At 46.9% G+C, this 25,651-nt stretch overlaps 1 protein-coding gene and 1 long non-coding RNA gene across 3 annotated transcripts in view; one reads left to right on the forward strand and one right to left on the reverse strand.

The window, feature by feature from the left end:
* The window catches only part of LOC137310218 (adrenocorticotropic hormone receptor-like), a 152,039-nt gene that overhangs the window by 9,109 nt on the left and 117,279 nt on the right, over positions 1-25,651 (forward strand). The window lies entirely within an intron of this gene.
* LOC137305976 (uncharacterized) lies at positions 876-25,377 on the reverse strand. Its single transcript, XR_010958798.1, has 3 exons — positions 25,146-25,377; positions 8,675-8,743; positions 876-1,398 (listed from the first exon to the last, which is right to left on the reverse strand). It is a non-coding gene; the product is annotated as an uncharacterized lncRNA (long non-coding RNA).

Consider the following 25,651-nt stretch of genomic DNA (forward strand, 5'->3'; position numbering starts at 1 on the left):
GTGGACCAAGCTGAGAAATTAACATGCGGGAAGGGCGGTTACAAGATAGACTTGTACCCAGAAAGTACAGTTGGCAGTGGTTCTGCCTCAGGACCATAAGATTGTGAGTTAAAAATGTGCTTTAATGTCAAGCGGGAGCTGCAATATAGGAAAGAATGAAAGAAGTTGCATTTATGTAGCACCTTTCACAACCTGAGGACGTCCGAAAGTACTTTACAGCCAATGAAGTAATTTTTGGAAGTGTAGTCGCTGTTATAATCTAGGAAACGCGGCAGCCAATTTTGCGCAAAGCAATGTGATAATGACCAGAGAATCTGTTTTTTAGTGATGTTGGTGGCGAGACAGGATTGGCCAGGACACTGGGGAGAACTCCAATGCTGTTCTTCGAATAGTGCCATGGGATCTTTTACGTCTACCTGAGAGGGCAGACGGGGGCCTTGGTTTGACGTCTCATCAGCAAGACAGCACCTCCGACAGTGCAGCGCTCCCTCAGTACTGCAGAGTTAGCCTGGATTTTGTGCTCAAGTCTCTGGAGTGGGACAACCTTCTGACTCAGAGGCGAGAGTGCGAGTCACCTGAGCCACAGCTGACACTATCCTTCAGATAAGATGTTCTTTCTATTCTGTCCTGGTGGTTGACAATGATTTCCTGACACTAATCTTAGAACTAGAGCTATTTCTCTTCCGTCAAGGCCTTGATGTAAACAAGACTCATACTGTTATTGAACAACACTTTGGTTAGCTGCCGTCAAATTAAATAAACCATTTTTGCAGTTCAAATTACTCACAACCACCATAAAACACTTTGGAAGAGTATTATTATACCTACGAAAGGCAAGTTAAAAGTATGAAACAGTTATTTTTAAAAAAGCACTATGAAATTGAGCAATATAAAATCTTCCACTGATGATTCCTAAATAAATATTTCTGAGGGTTAAATTTTAATACACATTAAACAGTTAGCAAATCAAAACCTAACTGACTTTAATTTGGCATGGGATAATATACAGGAAGAAGAGAACCCAGTAAAGTATCTGTACGTAGCATCAGCCTAGATTTTGTGCTCAAGTCTCTGGAGTGGGCCTCACCACTCAGACGCAGCGATTGTACCCTGCAACCCTGGCCCCCCTCCCACCGCCCCGCATGCCCAAAAATGGGCCTCCCGCATTTCTTGCCCACTTAATCTGTGGGCGCCTAAAAAAGAGGTTACTATTTTGGGTTGTCACCATTCATCTGTACATCCGTAACAAGTAAAACACACACTTGTTATTATGAAGCTCTCTCTGAGTGTTTTAAGTTCACTAAACTGAAGGTCACAAGAGGAACTGAAAAAGTGCGGACAGCAGACGATGAGCTGAAGGTCTCCCACTTTCTTTCCGTCTTCCTGCCGAGTATTGTACTGGATAAATTAATCAAGGATACTTTTAGAAATGGATCTCAATTAAATATTTAAGTTCTTTTTGAAATAAACATTATTTGCAATGATAGAAATTTGTATATTTACAACAACAAGGACAACTTGCATTTGTATCGCTCCTTTAACATGGTAAAACCATCCCAAGGCGCTTCATAGGAGCATCTATCAAACAAAATTTGACACTGAGCCAAAGAGGGAGCTATTAGGACAAGTGACCAAAAAGCTTGGTCAAAGAGGTAGGTTTTAAAGAGCGTCTTAAAGGAGGAGAGAGAGGTAGAGAGGCGAAGAGTTTTAGGGAGGGAATTCCAGTGCTTTGGGCCTAGGCAGCTGAAAGCACAGCCGCCAATGGTGGAGCGATGAAAATCAGGCATACGCAAGAGGCCAGAATCGGAGGAACGCAGAGATCTCGGAGGGTTATAGGGCTGGAGGATGTTATAGAGATAGGGAGGGGCGAGGCCATGGAGGGATTTGAAAACAAGGGTGAGAATTTTAAAATCGAGGCAATGCCGGACCGGGAGCCAACGTAGGTCAGCAAGCACAAGGGTGATGGGTGAACGGGACTTGGTGCGAGTTAGGATATAGGCAGCAGAGTTTTGGATAAGCTCAAGCTTATGGAGGGTGGAACATGATTGGCTATCCAGGAGAGCATTGGAATAGTTGAGTCTAGAGGTAACAAAGGCATGGATGTGGGTTTCAGCAGCAGTTGGGCTGAGGCAGGGGCAGAGACAGGGGACGTTACGGAGGTGGAAGTAGGCGGTCTTGGTGATGGAGCGGACATGGCGCAGAAGCTCAGCTCAGGGTCAAATAGGACGCCAACAGTCTGCTTCAGCCTGAGACAGTGGCCAGGGAGGGGGATGCAATTGGTGGCTAGGAAACGGAGATATGTCAAAACAGCAAAAGAAGGGGGCAGTGGTTCAGGCAAGTTTAGGATAGATGGAAAGAAGTTTTCCTTTACACAAAGAATGGAACAGGTTAACAAGAAGGTTGGTTGAGGCCAGAATACTGGACTCTGTTAATAAACAGCTCGATTCTGTAACAGGTAGATGGTAGGCTTGCTACTCTGAAAGATGAGCCACGGTGGCCTCCTTCATCCAATGTATCTTATGATTTTGTGATATAAATCGTATCCTATGACTGCTCCTCATGTTTCCTGTATCTAACACTCAACTTTACCAGCAGATTGAGATGAAGCCATGAGTAATAACTTGGCATACTCTTGCACCTCTTCAAATTTGGTTTCTAGATAATCCCTTTTTACAAGCTACTGAAATCAAAAGCAAAAGTTTACACTGAACCACCAATTTTACATAGAATTACATTTAATGTACAGCACAGAAACAGGCCATTCGGCCCAACAGGTCCATGCTGGTGTTTATGCTCCAAATGAGCCTCCTCCCATCCCTCTTCATCTAAACCTATCAGCATAATGTTCTATTCCTTTCTCCCTCATGTGTTTATCTAGCTTCCCCTTAAATGCATCTATTCTATTCACCTCAACTACTTCTTGTGGTAATGAGTTCCACATTCTAACCACTCTCTGGGTAAAGAAGTTTCTCCTGAGTTCATTATTGGATTTATTAGTGACTATCTTATATTTATGGCCCCTAGTTCTGATCTCCCTTGCAAGTGGAAACATCTTCTCTACGTCTCCCGTACCAAGCTCTTTCATAATCTTAAAGACCTCTATCAGGTCACCCCTCAGTCTTCTCTTTTCTAGAGAAAAGAGCTCCATCTTGTTCAATCTTTCCTGATAGGTTTAACCACTCAGTCCTGGTATCATCCTTGTAAATCTTTTTTGCACCTGTTTCCAGATATATTTCCTAAACGTTTTATTCCCAGACATCTGGATTCAATTGAAGCTTTATTTCCCAGGGAATATAGTTCTTCAGTATCTGTGGGAAAATAAGTTATCTACGTTTGCGTGGGTTTACGGTTCAAATAGAAGGAATATGAGCATTAGCTGGCGTACTGTGGTACTTAAAGGAAAGTCACTTCAGGGTACACTTATTAGAGTCTATGGCCTGTATTTTAATTGCCAGCGGGTTGAAACCGACTTTAATGTCCAGGCCTCATTTAAATCCTGCTGTTCTGGGAGAGAAGTCGGCGGGAATTGGAGGAAAATCACATGGCCCGGAAGCCACCCACCGACACCAGGTAGGAGGCAGGAACGGCTTCGGGGGCTGTCTTGCAGGGATCTTCGTGTTCAGGAACCGAGGTGCGAGGGGGGCTGGTGGGGTCCGCAGCAGGGGAGCCCTGTGCTTTTCTCATGAAGCCCAGCGGACCACTCTTGCAACTCCTGGCCCCATAAAGTTAGTTAAAAAAAAAACCTAACCTGGCTCCTTTTTCCTGCTGTCTTCACCCAGCGGGAAAGCCCCAGCGACTTCCCGCTCAGGCCATCCAGTTAAAATTGCAGTCGGGTCCCGATGGCGCCTGCTCAGTGCAGCGGCTGGAAATTCCGAACGCTCGATTCCTCTCAGCTCCAGATAAGTAACCTAGGCGATTTGAACTGCCCATCCGCCCAGGCGAGGCAGGTAGGGTTAAAATCGCCCCCTGTATTTTCATCTGATAAACAATTTCAACAAAAATGTAGGTGCAAGTAAACATATGTTTGTCTGTTTAGGCTTCAGCTAGTATCCTTCCAAAAACAGAAAAGCCAATCTTTTTTTGTTGCGGCCTTGTTAAAGGTAATTTTAAAGGCTAAACGTTTATAAGTCACAGGCTGGAGCTGTTTTCTCTAGAAAAGAGAAGATTGAGGGGTGACCTGATAGAGGTCTTTAAGATTATGAAAGGGCTTGGTAGGGTAAACGTAGAGAAGATGTTTGTGGGGGAGACCAGAACTAGGGGCCATAAATATTAGATAGTCACTAATAAATCCAATAGGGAATTCGGGAGAAAATTCTTTACCCAAAGAGTGGTTAGAATGCGGAACTCGCTACCACAAGGAGTAGTTGAGGCGACTAGCAATTCTGGGCACCACGCTTTAGGAAGGATGTCAAGGCCTTGGAGAGGGTGCAGAGAAGATTTACTAGAATAGTACCAGGGATGAGGGACTTTAGTTACGTGGGGAGACTAGAGAATCTGGGATTGTTCTCCTTACAGCAGAGAAGGATAAGGGGTTAAGAGTTGTTCAAAAATATAGGTTAAATAGGGATAAACTGTTTCCACAGCAGGAAGGTCAGTAACCAGAGGACAGAGATTTAAGGTATAATTAGCAAAAGAACCAGAGGTGAGATGAGGAGAATTTTTTTTTTATGCAGCGAGTTGTTATGATCTGGAATGCACTGCCTGAAAGGGCGGTGGAAGCAGATTCAAAAATAACATTCAAAAGGGAATTGGATAAATACTTGAAGGGGAAAAATTTGCAGGGCTATGGGGAAAGAGCAAGGGAATGGGACTAATTGGAGAGCTCTTTCAAAGAGCTGGCACAGGCACGATGGGCCAAATGGCCTCCTCCTGTGCTGTAAGATTCAATGATTAATGATGAACTCAAACAGGATTCTACGCACATTCAAATCAAAAAGTGACATTTTGCTACCAGGTGAGACCTGACATTGTGGATAGGAAGATTTGGAAGTATCACCACAACACAATTAGTATCAAATGGCATTGTTGTCTTTCCTGATGTCACATTTCAAAGTATTAAACATCTAGCTATAATATATTAAAAGTCTCGCATCCTGCTTGCACTTCCTGTAAGCATCACACTTACTTCCTGTCACATTTCAACCATCACACTTTCTTGATTGGTAATAAATCAGAATTGAATAGGTATGGAAAGTAGAATCTAAAGTAATTTTTTTTTACAAAGTGGCCCTGATAGTACAGTGTACATTGCATGGAATAACACCCCAATTGTTAAAAAACTGTGAATATTCCTCCAACTCGCTATGAGCAACGCCATTGGAGATCTGCTAGTACATTTTTTTTAAAAAGAACAAGCCAGTCTTTTCCTGCTGTGACCCCAATAACCTAGACTTTTCCCCAAGGGCAGGAGCTGGAGATTTAAAAGCAACCGTCAACCTACAGAAATTCCCCTCTGCAATTATCCTCTGACTTAACAAACGCATAAGAAGAGGTAAGTTTGAAAGGGCGCTCAAAAAAGTCACACTTGTCTGCATGGACACACAGGGGAATCAGGTGCTGAGGTCTGGCACAAATTAGCAGACTATAAAGATAATGGGTACGAGGTTACAGGTAGAAAAAGAGAGAGCTGGTTACGTTCACATATAGAATGAACGGGTAAGTGGGGAGGTGAGATCAGTGGGCATATAAATAGGCTGTGGGCGGGAAGGCTCGGCTGACACACACAGATGGAGGGATATACAAATCCGGGGTGGTAGATATTACAATACATTGCAGGTACAGAAGAGAGTAGCATTTAACTCGTGAGGGATTATGTGCGGTATCAACTTGTTACCATGTAGAATGGCTAGTAATATCTCACCTGACGTCGGGAGATATGAGCTGGTAGTGTTACATTTGTGGGATAAAGCATGGTTCTGTTTGCCCGACATTATTAGAGACTACATTTCAAAAGTACTCCATTGGCTGCAAAGCACGTTGGGATGTCCTGAGGGCATGAAAGGGGCTATATAAATGCAAGTTCTTTCTCCTTTATGGGCATAGATAACAAAAATTATTCAGTTGTCACCATCATCTTAAAATTTAATCAGTACATGAGTCTTTACCATATTCATCATATTAACATCACTTTGCAATAATTTAAATGTAGATCCTCTTCCACCATTGGCTGGACTTGCCTTCATTCTTGTGCTTCTCTTGATCCTCACCAACGTATGAACGTCCCTTTCGAAGCATTAAGTGACCAAAACTGCATCCCTTACTCCAGTGTCTAAACAGTTACCATTTTGACCTGACTTGTATTGAATATTAACATTGCCCCAAACTGTATTATCAGCTTCATAGAACAGGTTTGCTGAATGTTTTTAGTAAATCTCAACAGATCTACAACTTCCTTCACTTTGCAGTAATGCCTTCAGGAAGCTCTCATCTGATACTGTTGTTAATCATACAATCTTACAGCGCAGAAGGAGATTCATGGCCCATCGTGCCAGCTCTTTGAAAGACCTATCCAATTAGTCCCACTCTCCTGCTCTTGCCCCATAGCCCTGCAATTTTCTTCCCAAATATCTATCTATATCTAATACAGCCATCACACTCCATGCACTTAATGCTTCGAAAGGGACGTACATACGTTGGTGAGGATTGAGAGAAACACAGGGATGAACCCGAGTACAAAGGGGATGAGCTGGGAGGAAAGATTAAAGAAGTTTATAGTCCAGGGGGAGAAGTTTAAGGTAGAACCTCATTGAGATATATAAAATATTAAATGTTATTGATCAGGTGAACTCAGAATATTACTTCATGACAAGTCAAGCCAATGGTAGAAGAGGATCTACATTTAAATTATTATATATCTATTATTATAATTAGTTTTTTGAAATGTATTCTATCTGCTCAATTCAGATCCTCAGCCAAAACCAAGCAATGGTGGCGGGTTGGCAGCAAGGGGGGGGTGAAGGTGCGCGGGGCAAACCCGCATGAACCAAACTCACCGTTTCCGACGCGCTCGCACGTTGATTGCTGATCATTAACGTCCTCTCCGGGTTTTGCACCCGGCAGCCAGCCTGATTGACATCTGTTTTCACCAGGCATGAATCAGAAGCGGTGGGCAAGCCGCCCAGGTAAGTTAAAAAATCTTTGTAATCACTTACTCTGTCACGGGTAAAGTGCCTTAAGTACCTCAGTGAGGTACATTTGGTTCTTTAACCGTCATCCCGTCGGCTTTAATTGCCGGCGGGACTTCCGTTATCGGGCCGCTCGCATGCGCACAGGTGGGTCCCTAGGAACCTCGGAAGTTGGCGGGTTGGGGCCGGCTTCCGAACCAGAAAGGGATTTCCGCAATCTTCAGAGCGCCCCCGCCCCCAACGCACCCTAAAATTGAGCCCCGAGAGTCTTTGGATCTAGTTTGTGATACCATAGTAACAGGAATCCTCGTTAGATTTAGCAGCACAGCTCTAGGCACAGACTGGAGGTTTAGGTTCCATTTGTGCAACAGCAATAAACACTGCCAGTACCAGAGATATCAGCAAAAATCTTTTCAGGATGTCTTCCAGATAACAGTGGGGACGTTTTACTGGCATGTTAGTGGGGACGTTTTACTGGCATGTTACAGTGAGGACGTTTTACTGTTATGTTACAGTGAGGACGTTTTACTGGCATGTTACAGTGAGGACGTTTTACTGGCATGTTACAGTGAGGACGTTTTACTGTTATGTTACAGTGAGGACGTTTTACTGTTATGTTACAGTGAGGACGTTTTACTGGCATGTTACAGTGAGGACGTTTTACTGGCATGTTAGTGGGGACATTTTACTGGCATGTTACAGTGGGGACGTCTTACCTGCATGTTACAGTGAGGACGTTTTACCGTTATGTTACATTGGGGACGTTTTACTGGCATGTTAGTGAGGACGTTTTACTGGCATGTTACAGTGAGGACGTTTTACTGTTATGTTACATTGGGGACGTTTTACTGGCATGTTAGTGAGGACGTTTTACTGGCATGTTACAGTGGGGAAGTTTTCCTGTTATGTTACAGTGGGGACGTTTTACTGGCATGTTACAGTGAGGACGTTTTACTGGCATGTTACAGTGAGGACGTTTTACTGGCATGTTACAGTGAGGAGGTTTTACTGGCATGTTACAGTGAGGATGTTTTACTGGCATGTTACAGTGAGGACGTTTTACTGGCATGTTACAGTGAGGACGTTTTACTGGCATGTTACAGTGAGGACGTTTTACTGGCATGTTACAGTGAGGAGGTTTTACTGGCATGTTACAGTGAGGACGTTTTATTGGCATGTTACAGTGGGGACGTTTTACTGGCATGTTACAGTGAGGAGGTTTTACTGGCATGTTACAGTGGGGACGTTTTACCTGCATGTTACAGTGGGGACGTTTTACTGGCATGTTACAGTGGGGATGTTTTCCTGGCATGTTACAGTGAGGAAGTTTTACTGGCATGTTACAGTGAGGAAGTTTTACTGGCATGTTACAGTGGGGATGTTTTACTGGCATGTTACAGTGGGGACAGGTAACTTGTTAGAGGTCATAGAGACCCATGTTTTATTCGCATTGCCTTGTGAGTAGCTTGTGATTTTCTCAATTGGTATTGAGCCATTTGGCACAATATTGTTTATTCCATTACTGGATTGATGAACATTTAGGCACTTACATGGGTCAAGTGGTCAAGGAGTGTTCCAGAATCATTATAACAGGTATGCTGTGGTTGACCTTTTTTAATCTGTTAAAAAAAACTCAATCTCAGGAACTGCACATTTCAAAACTGCACATTTCTGCACTAAAAACAGGAATTGCTGGAAAACACTCAGCAGATCAGGCAGCATCTGTGGAGAGAGAAACAGAGTTAACCTTTCAGGTGGCTGACTTTTCATCAGAAGTGGAAGATGACTGGAGATGAACAGCAAGTGCAGAACCAGGGGAAAGAGTGGGGGGGCGGGGAGGAAAGAACAAAAGGGAAAGGCCTGTGATAGGGTGGAGGACAGAAGTGATTACATAGAATTACACAGAATGTACAACACAGAAACAGGCTATTTGTCCCAACAGGTCCATACCGGTGTTTATGCTCCAAATGAGTCTTCTCCGTCCCTACTTCATCTAATCCTGTCAGCATGTCCTTCTAGTCCTTTCTCCCTCTATCTAGTTTCCCCTTAAATGCATCTTAGCTATTCGCCTCAACTACTCCTTGTGGTAGTGAGTTCCACATTCTAACCACTCTCTGGGTAAAGAAATTCCTCCTGAATTCCCTATTGGATTTATTTGTGACTATTTTGATACACTCGTGGGATAATGCCCATTGAATGAGTGCCTATTTCGAGGTTTTACGTGGCTCGTCCACGTTGCAATATCCAGCTTCACCACAGCCAAGTTGGGCCGGCTGCTAGTGAATCGCAGGTACTTAAGGTGGGGAGGAGGGGTTGATCTGTGATTGGGAAAACAGACGTTACCGACAGGTTCACCGGGCATGGAATCCACCATAACGGAGAGACGTGACTGAGCTAGTGTTGTTTGGTTAGCGGCAATGCTTGCCGATTACCCATGATCATCATCTGATGGTTGGGCTTTATTACTAATTATCACACATCAGACAACGTTCAACATAACAACAACGGATTTAACATGTAACATATTTACAGAGCGTCGGCTTAGCGGCTCTTAAGTTGACCCATCAACTTTGTCATTTAAATGTCCATATAGTGTCTCTTGTTTCGGGGACCCCCCGCGGGGTTGCATCTATTCTGGTTTCCATACCCACTGAACTGGGGATTAAATGGTGTATCGGCTCTCCTCTCGGAACGCCTTCCTCGAGGTTCTGTGGAGCTCTCTTCGACATCACCGGCTGAGAACTACTTTCACGGTCCCCTGGTCTATGGAATTGACTGACGGTCCGTTCCAGTCCAGTCTTCCGTGATTTGGTTTACACTGGGCACTTGTAGATCTTGACAGGTTGCCATTCTCCATCTCGATAGAGGCTTGTGATGCTGGGACTGCAGGAGTCAGTCTAACGGTGCAGCTTTTGTATTTTACGCCTTGGTTGGCTGCCCCCAAACGGCGGGGAGGTTTTTTTGCCCGGTACCAAACCCATCCGGCCGAGAGCGAACTCACATATTTTTGTTTTAGAAGGTTCCCCTCCTGAGGGAATGTGATCTCCGTCTGATCACCCTTTGTGCATTCTCTGAGCAGTCGCAACAGCCACGTATCGTGAGGAGGCTGGCGGGAACACGACTCACTGTGGCCGAGAACACACAAGAGAGTCACAGTTACAGTAAGACAAAGACTTCACCAAGTGAGTGCTAGTTGGGTCGCGATTTAACAGCAGAGCTGCACGACTACAGTTACGTTGCTACTGTAACCGGACATACTAAAACAAACACCGGCTGAGGGCAAGTCGTTACCCCCAACTTTTGGTTCCACACCAGGCATCTACCTGGGCTCTTGCCTGGACAGGTCAGGAGAGAAATCGCTTACCCTCCGCGGATCTACGCAGATCACCCGTTAAGCAAGTTCTTTGAGCAGCCCATTCAGCCAACGATGTTATGTTGTTTCCAGTGGGACCACGGCTCACTGTGACCGAGAACTTAAAAACTGTCACAGCTACGGCAACCAGAGGGCAACCCCGCAACCTTCTCAACGTCTACCCTGTCAAACCTTTTCATAACCTTAAAGACCTCTATCAGGTCACCCCTCAGTCTTCTCTTTTCTAGAAAAAAAGACCACCTGCCTGCTCAATCTTTCCTGGTAACTGTAACCTCTCAGTTCTGGTATCGACCGAATAAAGCTTTTTTGCACCTTCTCCAGTGCCTCTATATCCTTTTTATAATAAGGAGACCAGAACTGTTCACAGTACTCAATTGTGGTCAAACCAAGATTCTAAACAAGTTTAAAATAACTTCTCTGCTTTTCAATTCAGTGCTTGGTTTGGGTTTTTTATGGCCTTTTTAACCTGCATCGCTACTTTTAGTGATGTGTGTATCTGCACCCCCAGATCCCTCTGCTCTTCTACCCCATTTACACTCCTATTATCCAAGCAGTATGTGGCCTCTTATTCTTCCTACCAAATTGATGATGGTGCAAGGCAAAATGAGGTGATAATGGGGCCGGTTTAGAAACAAAAGAAGGGTAGAGAAGAGGTGCAAATGGTTACAGCAAAATAGCAGAGGGAGACGGAAGCATGGAAACTCTGGCAAAGAGGAGAGGGGTCCCATGGCCCGGGAATGTGGGGGAGGATGGCGGGTAGACCCCAGGGGTGCGGACCACCCTCCCGGCTGTGTATCGACAGGGAATCCCCACCCCAAGCTCCAGCCCGCACCTCCCCCACTCCCAGTGGTTGCACATTTTGGAAATTGTTTCAATGCTTCTAAAATTAGAAAGCAGAACAGGCATGCCTACCATTTTTTAAATCAACAGAGGAAAGTGTAGCCAGAGAAAACCAAGCAAAAGGAACATTTTGAAAATATCAATACCTGATATTTTCTTTTAATTAGATAAAACAAATTGAATGTTTATTTTAATTTTCCATCTGGTGAACCATTAAAACATTGGTTCAAGGCTACCTGCTTCATTCTGCCCTTGGTGGAGTGACAGGAGATTGACACAAAATAGCTCATTTCGGACCCTGAACAGAAGTAAATGTCAGTGACAGATTGCTGTGTATTTTGGCGATGGAGTGGTTTTGTCCTGCTAAAGTGTGATGCAAGACTCTTAACACTTTTATAGCAGAGTGTAAAATCACCCCATCAGTGATATAAAAAAGAAAGAACTTGCATTTATATATCACCTTTCACAACCTCAGGACATCCAAAAGTGCTTTATAGCAAATGAAGTACTTTTAAAATATAGTCACTGTTGTAATGTGGGAAATGCGGCAGCCAATTTCCACACAGCAAGGTCCCACAAACAGCAACGTGATAATGACCAGATCGTCTGTTTTAGTGATGTTGGTTGAGAGATAAATATTGGCCAGGACAGTGGGGAGAACTCCCCCTACTCTTCTTCAAACAGTACCATGGGTATCTTCTACATCCACCTGACAGGTTTAATGTCTCATCCGACAGACAGCACCTCAGACTTTTTATTTATTCGTTCATGGGATGTGGGCGTTGCTGGCGAGGCCAGCATTTATTGCCCTTGAGAAGGTGGTGGTGAGCCACCTTCTTGAACCGATGCAGTCCATGTGGTGAAAGTTCTCCCAGTGCTGATAGGTAGGGAGTTCCAGAATTTTGACCCAGCGACGATGAAGGAACGGCGATATATTTCCAAGTCGGGATGGTGTGTGACATGGAGGGGAACGTGCAGGTGATGTTGTTCCCATGTGCCTGCTGCTCTTGTCCTTCTAGGTGGTAGAGGTCACGGGTTTGGGAGGTGCTGTAGAAGAAGCCTTGGCGAGTTGCTGCAGTGCATCCTGTGGATGGCACACACTGCAGCCACAGTGCGCCGGTGGTGAAGGAAGTGAATGTTTAGGGTGATGGATGGGGTGCCAATCAAGCGGGCTGCTTTGTCCTGGATGGTGTTGAGCTTCTTGAGTGTTGTTGGAGCTACAATCATTCAGGCAAGTGGAGAGTATTCCATCACACTCCTGACTTGAGTCTTGTAGATGGTGGAGTCAGGAGGTGAGTCATTTGCCACAGAATACCAAGCCTCTGACCTGCTCTCGTAGCCACAGTATTTATATGGCTGGTCCAGTTACGTTTCTGGTCAATGCTGACCCCCCAAGATGTTGATGGTGGGGGATTCGACGATGGTAATGCCGTTGAATGTCAAGGGGAGGTGGTTAGACTCTCTCTTGTTGGAGATGGTCATTGCCTGGCACTTGTCTGGTGCAAATGTTACTTGCCACTTATGAGCCCAAGCCTGGATGTTGTCCAGGTCTTGCTGCATGCGGGCACGGACTGCTTTATTATCTGAGGGGTTGCGAATGGAACTGAACACTGTGCTATCATCAGCAAACATCCCCATTTCTGATCTTATGATGGAGGGAAGGTCATTGATGAAGCAGCTGAAGATAGTCGCAGGTTTGGGAGGTGCTGTTGACACTGCCCTGAGGAACTCCTGCAGCAATGTCCTGGGGCTGAGATGATTGGCCTCCAACAACCACTACCATCTTCCTTTGTGCTAGGTATGACTCCAGCCACTGGAGAGTTTGCCCCCTGATTCCCATTGACTTCAATTTTACTAGGGCTCCTTGGTGCCACACTCGGTCAAATGCTGCCTTGATGTCAAGGGCAGTCACTCTCACCTCACCTCTGGAATTCAGCTCTTTGGACCAAGGCTGTAATGAGGTCTGGAGCCAAGTGGTCCTGACGGAACCCAAACTGAGCATCGGTGAGCAAGTTTTTGGTGAGTAAGTGCCGCTTGATAGCACTGTCGACGACAATTTCCATCACTTTGATGATTGAGAGTAGACTGATGGGGCGGTAATTAACCAGTTTGGATTTGTCCTGTTTTTTGTGGACAGGACATACCTGGAAATTTTCCACATTGTCGGGTAGATGCCAGTGTTGTAGCTGTACTGGAACAGCTTGGCTAGAGGCGCAGCTAGTTCTGGAGCACAAGTCTTCACCACTACAGCCGGGATGTTGTTGGGGCCCATAGCCTTTGCTCTATCCAGTGCACTCAGTCATTTTTTGATATCACGTGGAGTGAATCAAATTGGCTGAAGACTGGCTTCTGTGATAGTGGGGATATCGGGAGGAGGCCGAGATGGATCTTCCACTCGGCACTTCTGGCTGAAGATGGTTGTAAACGCTTCAGCCTTGTCATTTGCACTCACATGCTGGTCTCTGCCATCATTGAGGATGGGGATGTTTACAGAGCCTCCTCCTCCCGTTAGTTGTTTAATTGTCCACCACCATTCACAACTGGATGTGGCAGGACTTCAGAGCTTTGATCTGATCCGTTGGTTGTGGAATCGCTTAGCTCTGTCTATGGCATGTTGCTTCCGCTGTTTAGCATGCATGTAGTCCCGTGTTGTAGCTTCCCCAGGTTGGCACCTCATTTTTAGGTACGCCTGGTGCTGCTCCTGGCATGCTCTTCTACACTCCTCATTGAACCAGGGTTGGTCCTGGTATGCCACCACTAAAAATGGGCATTCCCTGGGATATGGGACTAGGGCAGGAAAGTGGAGTTGAGGTAGAAGATCTGCCGTGATCTTACTGAATGGCAGAGCAAGCTCGAGGGGCCGTATGGCCTACTCCTGCTCCTATTTCTTATATTCTTATGTTCTTATAGAAGCAGCTAGAATGTTATGACAGAGAGAAACTATTTCTTCTGGTGGGGGAGTCTAGAACAAGGGGACATAACCTTAAAATTAGAGCTAGGCCATTCAGGGGTGATGTCAGGAAACACTTCTTCACACAAAGGGGAATGGAAAACAGGAACTCTCTCCCCCAGAAAAGCTGTTGAGGCTGGAGGTTAATTTAAAATTTCAAAACTGAGATTGGTAGATTTTTGTTAGACAAGGGTATTAAGGTTTACAGAACCAAGGCGGGTAGATGGAGTTAAGATACAGGTTAACTTTGAACTAATCGAATGGCGGAACAGGCTTAAAGGCCTTCTCCTTTTCCTATATTCCTAAAAGTGATGGTTCAGTATTGTACGTGACTAAGGCAATTAGCTGTGAAGTGTAAAGCATGTGAAGCACAAAATCCAAACATAGATTATCAAAGTTGTACTTCAAACAAGTTCCGTTGGCATGCATTAGAGAAAGATTGTGATCTGACTGAAGTGTTGGAAACAGCCTGGTCAATTTAGCTATTAGAAAGCAGGGCACAGGATGGGGAATGTAAGTCTAATGTTGCTATCATGAAGATAAATATTAAGCAATGAAAAGTTAAATATTAAGCAATGCTGTAGAATTTTTGCCATCTATGTCCATACATTTGTCATATATCATAAAGCAAAGCAATGGGATTGCATTCAATAAGCTTGTCAATATGTGCTGGACTTAAGCAAGTACTGGTTTTATTGTTTATTGTGAATATTTATTCTGGAAGCATGCAGTTAAAAAATATAAATAAGAGCATTCTGTCAGTTTTGTGGATGACCTAAAATCCAACTCGATCAAGAGTTAGAAGTTCAGCATGCAGACCTTTGATTGGTTTATGCTAATGAACCACTGGTTAGGCCTCAGCTGGAGTATTGAATCCAATTCTGAGCACCACACTTGGGGAAGGATGTCAAGGACTTGGAGAGGGTGCAGAGGAGATTTACCAGAATGAGGGAATTCAATTATGTTATATAGACTGGAGAAGCTGGGATTCTTTTCCTTAGAGCAGAGAAGTTTAGGGGGAGATTTAATAGAGGTGTTCAAAATTATGAAAGGTTTTGATAGAGTAAATAAGGAGACACTGTTTCCACTGACAAGAGGTTTCGGTAACCAGAGGACACAGATTTAAGACAATTGGCAAAAGAACCAGAGGGGAGATTAGGAGACTTTTTTTTACGCAGCGAGTTGTTATGATCTGGAATGCACTGCCTGAAAGGGTGGTGGAAGCAGATTCAACAGTAACTTTCAAAAGAGAATTGGATAAATACTTGTAAAGGAAAAAATTGCAGGGCTATGGGGAAAGAGCAAGGGAATGGGACCAATTGGAGAGCTCTTTCAAAGAGCTGCCACAGGCACGATGGGCTGAAAAGCCTCCTTCTGTGCTGTATCATTCTATGATTCTGACAGCTGTGGTTTGTCATCACTCAGCATTTAACTTTTGAAAGAAAGAAGCTATGGCCTATTTTTCAAGATTATAATTTGGAATTACATATGAACCAGTCAGGGAGATAATGCTGTCAACATACATTGCCGAAATTGGTGACAAGAGAGTGATCTTGTAAAAAGTGGTTTCTCTAAATTTATTCAGAACTCAGTTCTGCAAACACATAATCAAAAGCGAAATACTGCGGATGCTGGAAATCTGAAATAAAAGCAGAAAATGCTGGAAATACTCAGCAAATCAGGCAGCCTCTGTGGAGAAAGAAACAGAGTTAACCTTTCAGGTCGATGACCTTTCATCAGAACTGGAAAAAGCTGAAGATTAAACAGTTTTTAAGCAAATGCAGAGCTAGGGAAAGGGGGAGAGGGAGAGGAGGGGAGGAAAGATCAAAAGGGGAAAATCTGTGATAGGGTGGAGGGCAGGAGGGATTAAATGACAAAAGGGATGATGGTGCAAGGCAAGGAGGGTGGTAATGGGACAAGTAAAGAAACAAAAGATGGGTCTAGAGGAGCTGTAAATGGCAATATCAGAACCATTACCAGCACTCGCTGTCTGAAACAATGGGAGCAGTGGTTATGATCTGAAGCTATTGAAATAGTGTCTGTGGCTGCAGTGTGTTCCATCCACAGGATGCACTGCAGCAACTCGCCAAGGCTTCTTCAACAGCACCTCCCAAACCCGCGACCTCTACCACCTAGAAGGACAAGAGCAGCAGGCGCATGGGAACAACACCATCCGCACGTTCCCCTCCAAGTCACACACCATCGCCATATATATATATTGCCGTTCCTTCATCGTCGCTGGGTCAAAATCCTGGAACTGCCTACCTAACAGCACTGTGGGAGATCCTTCACCACACGGACTGCAGCGATTCAAGATGGCGGCTCACCACCACCTTCTCAAGGGCAAATAGGGATGGGCAATAAATGCTGGCCTCGCCAGCGACGCCCACATCCCATGAACAAAAAAAAAAGCACCTCTCCCATTCTCTTTTAAATGAATTTATGGGTGGGGGGAAATTCAACTTCAGTGGGGGTGCAAAGCGGGCAGTAGCGAATCGCCAGCCCCATTATACACCCCGCTCGATTTTCCTTCCCTTTCCGCATTCCGACTACCCTCTGTCCGAAGATTTTTTTTTTGACCTCCCTTTAATTCTTTAACCAACGTGTAACCATTTGGAAGCTTACCGGAGTTTTCCATGTATATAAAACATATGTCGGACGAGAACATTCTGTGGAAATCAATTCACGGTCGGGCCTAGGACGCTGCCCTGAGGAACTCCTGCAGCAATGTCCTGGGGCTGAGATGATTGGCCTCTACATAAAATGGCTGTGAAGTATCTGATATGAATTGAAACAATAATTGCATCTGTTGAAGTGCAGCACGATGGGCAAAATGCTAGATGGTCAATAGTTCGACATGCATATCTTTATACAAAAGGTACAAAGGAAATATTGCGCCATGCTGTTTGATGACTAAATCACAGTATTATTGGATTGTCAGAATGAAGCTTTCAAACGTGAAAAAAAAGATAACCTACACTTCTCTTATTATTGTGTGTGGAAGTTTCTGAGATCAAGGCTTTGATGCATTTTCATAAAGAATTGAAAGAAATTGTCACAATAACCATGAAAATACCAACAGTTCTGAAGGTTGAAATAAAACGCAGAAGAGTGGGTGGCATTTTATAAAGCAAAGGCCATTAAAGGTAACAACAGAAAAGCATCAGTCATAATCACTGTTTACAAAGGCCTCAAACTGACAAGAGTAATTTGCACAGTAAGATTGCACCAGCAGCTAAATCTGTTCTGAAATCACAAATAACTTCAAGCGCATTGTGCAGTGTTGTCAATTGCCTTCAACTGCAGGGCCCTGACGAAAGTTTGTGAGGCATAGGTTATTGTTCAATATTCGTTCTTTATATGAGCTGACCCCCCCACATGACCTTGTTAGATTAGCGACATCACTCAGCACCAGGAGCAATAATGAAAAAAAAAGGTATCAAATGATTGCACAGCTGTCTGTGATTAAAGTCTTTTATCAAAAATTCAAAATATGCTGGTGGATCATATTGGGTAGAGGTTAGAGTGTGGATCTTAGCTCCCGGACGGGAGCTGCCAAACCTCTCGCCGGTAGGCCTGTCCGATTTTAACAGCCCACTGGCCAGCTGCCCGCCCAAAATGACGACCCACTGATGTGGGGAAGTAAAACGTGTTCATTATTTTGTATTATTGCACGAGGACAAGTTGTACTGATTGATGAATTCGACGAGTCCAACCATAACTGTTGCTCTGTACATTCGCTTGCTGTGAAATCAAACAGCTTAACATTTTGGATCTGGCGTTTCCTATATTAAAACAGTGACTACACTTCCAAAGTACTTCATTGGCTGTAAAGCGTTTTGGGACATCCTGGTGTTGCGAAAGACATTGGGCTCGAATTTAGCAGGCCTGCGGGTTCCCAGCGGGTGGTCCTCCGGGAGCGTGGTCAACACGCTCGGTGAAATTAGTGGGTTTCCCGCGCGATCGTAGCAGGGAACCCATTAATCGGAATCAATTACCTGCTCCTCCGGGGTCCACGGCGCTGGCCTGCGCGTCGGTCGGGCTGCGCATGCGCAGTACGATCTGTCAGCTGGAGGCTCTCTAGTTAAAGGGGCAGTCCTCCACTGACAGATGCTGCAACCAATGGAACAAATTTCAGCATGGAGCAGCCCAGGGGGAAGGCTGCTCCCAGTTCAATGATGCCTCACCCCAGGTATCATCAGATGGGGTGAGGAGGAGGGGGAGGACACAGATCTTCCACCTGGCGGGCGGGAGGAAGCGGCCAGCCTCTGCCACCAAGAAGGCCTGGCTCGAGGTGGCAGAGGGGGTCACCTGCGCCACCAACATATGGCCCACCTGCATACAGTGCAGGAGCCGCTGCAATGACCGCAGTAGGTCAGCCGCAGTGAGAACACGAAGTCTTTCCCCTACACTCCGTCTGCCAAAACACTGCCCCCACCCCACATCTCCTTCGGCACCGCCAACACTACTCTGTCACATCACCCTTCATACCCACTCACACCCCATCCTCATCTTACCTCCACCTACTCACCTCGCCAGTACTCATCCTGCCACTAACACACAACCCAATCCTCATACAATCTCATTGCTCCATCCCATACTCACCCTCTCGTGCATCTCCCTCACGGCCAGCCTCACTCAACCTGCCACCACCTGTGCTGCAGCCACAGGGCATGCATCACATATGTGCATTAGGCAGCGTAAGGCAAACGTGTCGTGAGCATGAAGGGGGTGCACAAGGGTGTCTGAGGGTTTGTCATGGGTGTTACCTATATTGAAGTTCAGAGCAACAAACAGCACACATTATATTGACACCACCACTGCCATGTCTCCGCGAATCCTGTCCGTTGTGTCCAATAATGCCCGCTCCTGGGTATCACTATGAGGACCCACCACTGATGCCACCCATCGTGTTACTGCAGAGTAGGTGCAGGTGTATTTGCAGGGCTCGTCCGCGCAGACGACTGAGAGACATCGGCGGTGTAGCCGGCTGCACCCTGGGATGATGCGGAGGAGAAGGTGTGGAGGGCAGTGGTGACTTTGACAGCGACAGGTAAGCAGTTGGTGCTGGGGCCAGCCAGGAGCAGCTCGGCATGAAAGAGGCTGCAGATCTCCACGACTACATGTCGAGCGAATCTGCGCCTCCCTGTGCACTGCTGCTCGGAGAGGTCCGGGGAGCTGCGCCTCGGTCTGTGGACCCTCTGGCGAGGGTAGTGCCCTCTGCGATGCGTCTCTCTCTGCGGTAGCCCTCCCTCCTGCTGTGCAGGTGGGCGTGCAACAACACCGTGTTGGGGGGATCCACGTCTCTGCGGCGGACGGCGTGGACTGCGAGGCTGCTGGGGCTGGTCATGCTCTTCGTCCTCCGAGGGTGTCCACACACCACCCATCTGGCAGGTGTTGGTCTGAGGGGTTGTGCAGGGTAGGTGTGTGGTTCCTCGGACTGGGGCTGCGGTTTCGTGTCGGTCTGTCCTCTGGCTTGGCGGGGGGTGGTGGGGGGCAGGGGTTGCCCTATGTGACGCGGTGGCCTTCTGCGTGGGTGAGGGCTCTCCCCCGTGGAGCGCACCTTGGCACCTGCCACAGGCTGCTGGCTGCAACACGCCTGGTTGGAGAGAGACTGTTTCCCCCAGTGTGGGAAACTCACTGCCTTGAACCTAAAATCCCACACTTCCTCTTTTGACAGCTGCTTCAGCTCATTAAATGACCTCAACAAGCAAGGTAAGTACACTCAAGTGGAACCCCGCTGGCTTTAATTGCCTGCGGGATTCCCACCAGCGGGGCTCGCGCGCAGCTCCGCACGTCAGCGCGGTACCCGGAAGTGGCCGGGATTTCGTCGCGATCCGGTCATGTGACCGGATATCGGGATTTTCCGGGCCCCCCCGCTGGAAACCCGCCGGAAACCCGACGCCAAAATCGAGCCCATTATGTCTTTCTTTCTCTCTTACCAGGTATTTTTTTGGCTCCACTTTCAAAAAAGATTGGAGAGGCCTGTGCAAAAGACATGAATTCAGATTACATCACAACAGGGTTAATAGTATTACATCTCTGAGTTATGGGGCTCGATTTTAGGATCGTGTTTCCGGCGGGTTCCCAGTGGGGGGGCCCCGAAAATCCCGATCTCCGGTCACGTGACCGGATCGCGACGAAATCCCGGCCACTTTCGGGTACCGCGCTGACGTGCGGGGCTGCGCCCGCGAGCCCCGCTGGTGGGAATCCCGCAGGCAATTAAAGCCAGCGGGGTTCCACTTGAGAGTACTTACCTTGCTCGTTGTGGTCAGTTAATGAGCTGAAGCAGCTGTCAAAAGAGGAAGTGTGGGATTTTAGGTTCAAGGCAGTGAGTTTCCCACACTGGGGGAAACAGTCTCCCTCCAACCAGGCGTGTTGCAGCCAGCAGCCTGTGGCAGGTGCCAAGGTGCGCTCCACGGGGGAGAGCCCTCACCCACGCAGAAGGCCACCGCGTCACATAGGGCAACCCCTGCCCCCCACCACCCCCCGCCAAGCCAGAGGACAGACCGACACGAAACCGCAGCCCCAGTCCGAGGAACCACACACCTACCCTGCACAACCCCTCAGACCAACACCTGCCAGTTGGGTGGTGTGTGGAGACCCTCGGAGGACGAAGAGCATGACCAGCACCAGCAGCCTCGCAGTCCACGCCGTCCGCCGCAGAGACGTGGAGCCCCCCAACACGGTGTTGTTGCACGCCCACCTGCACAGCAGGAGGGAGGGCTACCGCAGGGAGAGACGCATCGCAGAGGACACTACCCTCGCCACAGGGTCCACAGACTGAGGCGCAGCTCCCCGGACCTCTCCGAGCAGCAGTGCACAGGGAGGCGCAGATTCGCTCGACATGTAGTCGTGGAGATCTGCAGCCTCTTTCATGCCGAGCTGCTCCTGGCTGGCCCCAGCACCAACTGCTTACCTGTCGCTGGCAAAGTCACCACTGCCCTCCACACCTTCTCCTCCGCATCCTTCCAGGGTGCAGCCGGCTACACCGCCGATGTCTCTCAGTCGTCTGCGCGGACAAGCCCTGCAAATACACCTGCACCTACTCTGCAGTAACACGATGGGTGGCATCAGTGGTGGGTCCTCATAGTGATACCCAGGAGCGGGCATTATTGGACACAACGGACAGGATTCGTGGAGACATGGCAGTGGTGGTGTCAATATAATGTGTGCTGTTTGTTGCTCTGAAATTCAATATGGGTAACACCCATGACAAACCCTCAGACACCCTTGTGCACCCCCTTCATGCTCACAACACGTTTGCCTTACGCTGCCTACTGCACATATGTGATGCATACCCTGTGGCTGCAGCACAGGTGGTGGCAGGTTGAGTGAGGCTGGCCGTGAGGGAGATGCACGAGAGGGTGAGTATGGGATGGAGCAATGAGATTGTATGAGGATTGGGTTGCGTGTTAGTGGCAGGGTGAGTACTGGCGAGGTGAGTAGGTGGAGGTAAGATGAGGATGGGGTGTGAGTGGGTATGAAGGGTGATGTGACAGAATAGTGTTGGCGGTGCCGAAGGAGATGTGGGGTGGGGGCAGTGTTGTGGCAGACGGAGTGTAGGGGAAAGACTTCGTGTTCTCACTGCGGCTGACCTACTGCGGTCATTGCAGCGGCTCCTGCACTGTATGCAGGTGGGCGATATGTTGGTGGCGCAGGTGACCCCCTCTGCCACCTCGAGCCAGGCCTTCTTGGTGGCAGAGGCAGGCCGCTTCCTCCCGCCCGCCGGGGGGAAGATCTGTGTCCTCCCCCTCCTCCTCACCCCATCTGATGATACCTGGGGTGAGGCATCATTAAACTGGGAGCAGCCTTCCCCCTGGGCTGCTCCATGCTGCAATTTGTCCCATTGGTTGCAGCATCTGTCAGTGGTGGACTGCCCCTTTAACTAGAGAGCCTCCAGCTGACAGATCGTACTGCGCATGCGCAGCCCGACCGACGCGCAGGCCAGCGCCGTGGACCCCGGAGGAGCAGGTAATTGATTCCTATTAGTGTGTTGCCTGCTACGATCGCGCGGGCAACCCACTAATTTCGCAGAGCGTGTTGACCACGCTCCCGGAGGACCACCCGCTGGGAACCCGCAGGCCTGGTAAATTCGGGCCCATGGTGTTATATAGTTAGATATCAGGCAGTATGGGATGTAGACGCCGTTTTCCATTGGCAAGCCCTTGCTCCCTGTGAATTGAAACGTGACCTTAGCAGAGGGGTCAGTGACCAGGGGGCATAGATTTAAAGTAATTGGTAGAAGGATTAGAGGGGAGCTGAGGAGAAATCTTTTCACCCAGAGGGTGGTGGGGGTCTGAAACTCACTGCCTGAAAGGGTGGCAGAGGCAGAAACCCTCAACTCATTTAAAAAGTACCTGGATGTGCACTTGAAGGGCCGTAACCTACAGGGCTACAGACCAAGAGCTGGAAAGTGGGATTAAGCTGGATAGCTCTTTTTCGGCCAGAACAGATACGATGGGCCAAATGGCCTCCTTCTGTGCCGTAACTTTCTATGATTCTACAAGGTATTCTCGGATAGCAAGCAGCTTGAGTGAACTCTTGCAACTGTTCAGATATGCAAATAACATGGTTTCCCACCATACCCTCCTGATCTCTCCAACTGATAGCAAACACTATGCTGAAAACTACAAATCAAGTTTATTAACATATCGGATTAAAGAAAGAGCAGATTGTAGCTAAATTGTAATACTTCATTATATCTCACACTTGCAAAACTATAAAAATTAAAAATTATTTTCCAGTTCGCTGCAGTACTTGAAACAATTTGGGGGTAATTTTAACCTAACTCACCGGGCAGGAAACCCATGGGATCGGGTGGAACGCTGGTTTTACCCCCCGCCCCCATATTGCTCTCCGTTGACTTCAATGGGAGAACCTTCACCACACGGACTGCAGCGGTTCAAGAAGGCGGCTCACCACCACCTTCTCGAGGGCAATTAGGGATGGGCAATAAATGCCGGCCTCGCCAGCGACGCCCACAGCCCGTGAACGAATTTTTTAAAAATGGAGAGTAAAATCAGAGGGTGTTTAAAACCACCGTTGCACCCGATCCCATCAGTTTCCCGACGGGCAGGTTCGGTTAATATTACCCCCTGTTGTGTCAACGTGAGGAAGACAAGTTAGAGAATCCTTCATTAATCTCACTTGCGAAGCAAGAAGCGAACTGTGAAACAAGCGACACCAACCCGGGGTATATATCCTTCGTATCCTTTTAATGTTAAGCTGATAGTAAGGAAATCCAAGAAAGTGTTCTACACAGTTAAGCAGCTCTGTCAGAGTAAGGCTCAAAGAGTATCAGGATGATGTCTCAAGGACCAGCCAAGTAATTCACACACCTCCAGGACAAAGCAGAGGTGACAGACTGGTAAACAGGACAAATAAATCGCAGGTGCTGGAAATCAGAAACAAAAATAGAAAAATGCTGGAAAGTCTCAACAGGTCCTGCGCAGAGACCAGACATTTCAGGTCATCACAACAGTCCTGGTAAACAGGATCTCCTGTTCAGCCGGCCATTTCAGTGAGTGGTTCATTGAAGCCTCGTATGACACTAAAGGAAATAGACTATAAATATAGGAAGATCGCTGCCAGATCAATATGATTTATTCCTATCACCTAGGTGAGCGATGTAACTCAGTTGGTAGCACTCTCCAGCCTCTGAAGGTTGTGGGTTCAAGTCCCATTCCGGAGGCTTGAGCACAGAATCTAGGCTGACACTCCAGTGCAGTACTGAGGGAGTGCTGCACCGTCAGAGGTGCCGTCTTTCGGGTGAGACGTTAAACCGAGGCCCCGTCTGCCCTCTCAGCTGGACGAAAAAGATTCCATGGCACTATTTGAAGAGGAGCAGGGGAGTTCTCCCCTGTGTCCTGGCCGGTATTTATCCCTCAACCAACATCACTAAAAACAGAGTATCTAGTTGTTATCACATTGATGTTTGTGGGACCTTACTGTGTGCAAATAGTCTGCCACGTTTCCTACATCATAACAGTGACTACACTTCAAAAGTATTTCATTGGCTGTTAAGCATTTTGGGATTCCCTGAGGTCATGAAAGGCGTGATATAAATGCAAGTCTTTCTTTTTTCTCACTTGTTCGACAAGGAAGATAACATTCCATATATTTCCGCAATTGTAATAATAGAAATCACCAAAGAAAAATAACCCAGTCGCACTAATTACATAAATCTGAGCCATTGATACAGGAGTCCTGATCCACAGATGTGTAGTTCTTATATAGGGTGTTCCTAATACACATCACAGGTTACATGTCGCGCCATGTTGGAGTACAAGCCTGTTGGAGTACAGCTTGTTGATTGAGCAAGGGTAGGCATTTTCAATGTTTCTGACTTGAGATTATAAAAAGAAACTCATAACAGGATTTTAAAGAAATATAAATAGGAAGTAGAAATTAGGCAACGCAAAACTCCTGCACGTCGTAACTGCGACGTAGACAGGTCTTATGCATACAATTCCTAACATCGTCAATAAAGTAGTCCCACAGTGAAGGCGACCACAGTACAGAACCCCCAAGGTAAAGGAGACACTGTTTTAATTCTGCATTTAAAACAAAAAGGTGCTGCCATTACTGGCACAGACATGTTGAATCTGAACAGTGCTGGCATCAGATTTTTAGCAATATTACTAGATCTGGAGATAGGTAAAGACATAGAGCAAACCCAACGCGACCCTCCCCATACCCCACCCTACCCCACCTCCCCATGTAAAGCGCGTAAAACAGTCTGCAGACCGATCGAAGAATCGCATTCACTTAAAGTTCACTTCAGTTTTGTTGAAAGAGATTAAATGCAATTGTGCGTCCTTGACGGTTTGAAAATAAAATAAAAGGCATTTCTTACCAGCGTGCACTAGCAAGTGTGGGTGCTGGAGAGAGAGAGGTCCGTTGGGAGCGAGCGGCTCAAAGCCTGAGACTGTTAAGTGCACAGTGCAGCGTTTATGGTGACGGTGGAGATAGATTTTTCGCTCCTCTTCCTCTGCATCATCACAATCGCCACTGCAATCCAAATGGTTTCGCAGAAGGTCAAAGACGAGCAAAGTGGAACTGATCGGCTTTGTGTGACTCCCAACAGTTTTGCTCTGAAAATCACAGAAGGCACTTCCTGTACTTTGGAAATGTAATACGAGTGAGAAAACGAGCTAAATATTCCAGATTGAGGCACATTAAAACATACATTTTATTCAGGATTATCCATACCAGGACCTCACCAGTCCTACTTGAATGTGTGCGTGTATGCGTGTGTGTGCATGCAGGTGGGCAATTGTGTGCGTGAGTGTGCACGCGAGTGTGTGCTCGAGTGTGTGCACGCGCTTTCTTGACGAACTGCTTTTGAGCTCCTATCAGGCT

This window comes from Heptranchias perlo, chromosome 3 (genome assembly GCF_035084215.1).
Source record: "Heptranchias perlo isolate sHepPer1 chromosome 3, sHepPer1.hap1, whole genome shotgun sequence".
NCBI lineage: Eukaryota > Metazoa > Chordata > Chondrichthyes > Hexanchiformes > Hexanchidae > Heptranchias > Heptranchias perlo.